Below are 5,708 nucleotides of genomic sequence, written 5' to 3' on the forward strand. Positions count from 1 at the left end.
TGAAAGGAGACCCCCTCTCCCTCCGCAACCAAGTCTTCACGTAGAAATTCTCTAGTCCACTGGGCTGGATAGGATAACTTAAAAAGATCTTCAGATATTCACTAAGTTAGAAGGGCTCCAGCTCCATATGTCTGAGATTTTTAATGCCCTTGGATGACTAGGAAGCTACATCAAAGGGAGCAGGAACCAATCAGGTCCCAGGGGCAGCTTTGTTGTAGGTAGAAGGAAGAACTATGATAAATACCTTTCCTAGTACAATAGTCAAACTTTGTTCCACAGAGGTGATGCTGAGGAGAGTTGGAGAATCATGAGTATAAAACACTACAAAATTAAATAAAACACTACTATTAGAATCTTTTAATGTCTTGGTCAGTTTTATTAAACTGCTTTCCCCCTTTTTTATTCTTTGTTATAAGGTATGGCTTCCTACAGATGATTAAAAATAGATTAACAAAATTTAGTTTTTAAAATTATGCTGTATATCTTTGACTCAAAGTATTTTTAAAAATTATTAAATATCCTAAAGTTATATAAAAAGTTTTTAAAGTAATTTTGCTTTAAGGCAGCTAAGTACACAGCCTACCAGTGCTGGTAACAAGAATAAGACATACTTTGCACTTTAGTCTAAAAATCATCAGGACACCAAATCAAGCAAAGCATCAGATCTGGGGGTCTCTAAGGCATGGATTTCATTGGTCTCTCAGAGTTGGAATTTGGAAATTAGGAGCAAGAGCATTTAGATCAGCTCCTTCCTTTAAGATCTTCTTCAAGAGCATTCCCTAAAATATCAAGAGAAGATCCAAATGGATACTTGACTCAAATATAAAAGGTCACATAATAAATCAGTTAAGTAAACAAGAAATTTCCCTTCTAATCTGTGGATAGGAAAAGAGTTCATGACAAAGCAAGGGATAGAGAGGATCACAAAAGATAAAATGGACAATTTTGGTTACAAAAAATTTAAGTTTTTACACAAACAAGATCAATATGCTTAAAATTAGAAGGGAGTTAACTAGGAAAAAAATCTTTGCAGCATTTCTCTGATAAAGAACTCATATGCACAACATAACAGTAGTAGCAATAATAATGAGGCTGTTGTTCAGTCATTTCTGACTCTTTGTGACCCAGTTTGGGGTTTTCTTGCAAACTTATTGGAATTATTTGTCATTTCATTCTTTAGCTCATTTTATGGATGAGGGAACTAAGGCAAACAAGGTTAAGTGACTACACAGCTAGTCAGTGTCTGTGATCTTCCTGACTCCAAAAGTGGAGCTCAATCCACTGTGCTATCTAGCTTCCCCAGAGATAATAATAACTAGTGTTTATATAACTTTAAGGTTTGTGCTGGGCAAGGTACTTAAATGTTTGCCTCAGTTTCTCTTCTATGAAATAGTTGGAGAAGGAAATGGCAAACCGCTCCAGTACCTTTGCCAAGAAAACCCCAAATTGGGTCAGACACAAATGAACAATCAAAAGGTTTGCATAGGGCTTTACAAATATTATCTCATTATATTCTTTCAACCCTAAGAGTGAAGTGCTATTATTATTCTCATTTTACAGATGAGGAAACTGAAGGAAAGAGAGGTTAAGTGACTTGCCACACAGCTAGCAAGTATCTAAGGTAAGATGTGAGCTCTGATTTTATGGATTCTGGGTACAGCACTCCATTTATTGTACCACCTAGCTGCCTCTTCATTCAGATTTATAAGAAGAGTTATTCTAGTGGGGATGGGATTTGAGTGGTCCTAAAGACAGGATCTTTCCTTTTAGTGTTCTAGTGCAAATCCTATCCCTGTCAATTCCCTAATTAATAAATGATCAAAGGCTGTGAATAGGCAGTTTTCAAAGGAAAAAGTCCAAACTATAAACTCATATTTTTTAAATGCCTCAAATCACTAATAATTAGAGAAATGTAAATTAAAACAACTTTGAGTTTCTACCTTACTCCCATAAAATTGACAAAGATGACTGCAATGTTAATCAGAGAGTTAAAGATCTTCTCCACTCATTAATGGGCATGCCCATTAAGGGAAGCTTGATTAGGGAAAGCCTACACCTTTTGTTAATTTTCTAATGAGGCACTGGTTCTCAAGGGTTGTAATAGCCTCTGGCTCTAAAAAGTGTATAAATACTTTGAGGTAAGGCTTTACTTTGGGGCTTACTCATTGGAGATGTTTGTTTGGCCAGATGAGACTCTGGGCAGCTGCTAAGGAGTCCCCTGGCTTTGAAAATCCACTTGTTGGTGCTTCTCCCTCTGGTAACTATGAATGTATGTAATGATCAGGCAGTTGAATTTGTCTGTTGATCTGTGATGTATGTATTGCTTATGGTCAGACAGTTGGAAGCCCTGTCTGTTGATCTCTGTTTCTCTGTTTGTATTTTCTCTGAAGTTCAGGTGCTGACTTTTTCTCCTGAACTAAGTGAATGACATATGTGCTTGATTAAAGTGATTGTTGACCCCTCAAAAGTTGCCTCTCCTTTTAAAAAAGCAGATGTAAGAACCTGTGATACCAGATCATCCTAGATATGTCAGGGTGCTTGCTTTTACAATGACAAAAGAGAGAAAAACAAATGTTGGAGGAGCACAGGAAAACATACACATTAATGCACTCTTGGGGTTGTGAATTCTAGAAAGCAATTTGGAATTATGTTACAAAAGTCATTAAACTGAACTTATTCTCCAACCCAGTGATACCTAATACGATGATACTTCCCCCCCTCCTAAAGAAAGAGGAAAAGGACCAATATATACAAAAATATTATAATACCTCTTTTTTGTAGTGGCAAAAAACCTTAGAAAGGGTTCCCATCAAATGGGAAATGACTGAACAATTGTGGTACGTGAGGGTAGTGGAATATTACTGTGTTGTATGAAATGATGCATTGTTTTAGTTCACTTATACCAACCATGTTGCCTCTGTTGGATAGAAAAGTCCAAAGAGAATGTCTACATGATGCAGAGAATGGCTGACAGCCAGGAGAGCCAAATCTTAGCTATAAAATAATAGGTGATGAGCTAATATATGTAACTCTCCCGTGAAAATGATGTAGTGTAGAAATAAAACAAGACTTGTGATGGGACTTTGTAATCAACATGGTTAACAAGCACTTATTAAGTGTTTTCTTTGTGATTTACTATGTGAAGCTCTGGGGATAAGAATGAAGTCAAAACAAAAATGGTCCCTCTCCTGGAAGAGCTTACATTTTAATGAGGTAAGACCACACATAAAAGGGAGCTGAAAAGGGGTGAGTAGGAAAGGGTACCAGATATGGGTAATGGCAGAGAAGTCCTGATTGTTGGGAGAGGAGCCAGTGAAGAGACAGAAAGTGAGCAAAATGGAGGTCTTGGGAAGAACTCACCTTTCAGAGGAGCTGGTTGTAAGGGTAGAAAGATTTTTACTGGGGGATGTAAGCCTTTAAACTGGATATCTTTATAGTCCTCATGTAAGCAATTATACATGACAGGTACCTTTGATCAAGCCCAACCTCCCCTCTATACAACCACCACCACCATCACCCTTGTAGTTCTATGAATTGTCCCAATTTCAGTCATCAATTAATATTTATTGGTTGTTTCCAATGCTTTAAATACCAGCACATGGCAGATTAAGATTTCATGTATGGCATGCTTCCTTCCTGCCTTTCGCAAACCTGGGTAAAACACGAATCTCTAATATGAATGTAATGGAATACTATTGAGCTATATGAAATGATGTGCAGGCAGACTTCAGAAAAACCTAGAAAGACATACATGAAGTGATGCTGAGTGAAGTGAGCCGAATCAGAATATACACACAATAGCAACATTGTTCAGTGACTAACTTTGATAGACTTAGCTCTTCTAAGCAATGCAAGGATTTAAGACAACTCCAAAGACTCATGAAGAAAATGACTATCCACATCCAGAAAAAGAATTAAGGAGTCTGAATAAAGATCGAAGTATACTATTTGCTCTTTCTCTCCTTCTGCTTTGTAATTTCTTTCTCATGGTTCCTCCCACTGGTTTCTAATTCTTTTTTACAACATGACTAATTGTGAAAATATGTTTTATATGAATGTATATGTAAAACCTATATCAGACTGCATGGTGCCTTGGGAAGGGAAGGTGAGAAAATTTAGAATTAGAAATCTGATGGAAGTAAGTGAATGTTGAAAATTAAAAATTAATAAAAATATGAATCTTATAATGTTAAAATATAAAATAGAAATGGACTCATTTAGAAATGTTTGGACTTTTAATAATAATGCCTGGCAAAAGATTCAGATTTACAAAGTGATTAAAATATTATTCATTTGATCCTCTCAACAAGCCTGAGAAATAGGTACTATTATTATCCTTACTTATTATCCCCATTTTTCAGATAAGGAAACTGAAACTAAAAGACATTGAATGATTTGTCCAGGATCACAGAATGGGCAAGTACCCGAGAATTTAGATTTTGGTCTTTCTGATTCAAAGTCCAGAATTCCAGTCACTTAGACACTGTTTCTACATAACACAGTAATGTAAAACTATATTATAATGATATTCTGTTATCTGTTATATATATATATATATATATATCATTATATATATAATGATATTCTGCAAGCTGTTATTCTATTATGTTTTCTACATGCTTTAAAATAATTTTGATATCTTAAGCAATTCATTTACTCTCTCTGTGCCTCAGTATCCTCATTTATAAAATGAGGAGACTGATCTATATGGTCCCTAAGATCCCATCCAATGATACAATTCAATACCTCTAGTTCAAATCTGGCTTCAGATACTCATTTGCTGTGTGATTCTGGGCAAGTCACTTACCCCTGTGTACCTCACTTCCTCATCTGTAAAAGGAGCTGGAAAAGGAAATGGCAAACCACTCTAGGATCTTTGCCCAGAAAACTCCATATGGGGTCAATGAAGAGTTGGATGTGACTGAAATGACTGAACAACAACTATATAGAGAGAGAGTTTTATATATATATATATATATATATATATATATATATATATATATATATATATATATATATATATATATATATATATATATATATATATATATATACGTAAACACATAACAAACACACACATATACATATACACAGATATACAATGGGTGATAGGAAACATGAAAAAACTAACATGTGAATACCACTTTCTCTTTGCAAGATGAGAGAACAAGAAAGCAATTTAATAAAAGAAACCCTTTGCCAGAAAACCAGAGGCTAGCTGTGATTTGAAATATAGATGATAGTAATTTTTAAACATCCTTCATATACAATTTAGATCAGGATTCTTCTTCTTCCATGATTGCTTGTAATATTTACTTAAGAAGAATGCTACCTCCTGTTTTTTCAGGTCAATTGTCCATCAATCATTCAGGTCCAAGGAATCCTACTTGCTATACTCAGTATTTTTCCTTATGAGAAAATTCTCCTACGTAGGTGAGGAATGGCATTCCTTTCCAGCAACCCAGATCTAAGAGCACAGCACACAGAAGAGACTCGGGTATAGACCCTGGCTACTCTCAGAGGAGAATTAAATGCATTTCCCCTGGAAATATGCCATTCTTGATGCAATTTATGCTTGTGGTAGCGCAGGCCTTTAAAAGTACTGAGGATGTACCTCAGTTTCCTTAATGGTAAAATAAGAAGAGTATATACACACCTTCCAAGGTCTCTTCCAGCCCATGTTGGGACTACTGCTTCCTCACACTTTC

Source organism: Notamacropus eugenii, chromosome 2 (genome assembly GCF_028372415.1).
Source record: "Notamacropus eugenii isolate mMacEug1 chromosome 2, mMacEug1.pri_v2, whole genome shotgun sequence".
NCBI lineage: Eukaryota > Metazoa > Chordata > Mammalia > Diprotodontia > Macropodidae > Notamacropus > Notamacropus eugenii.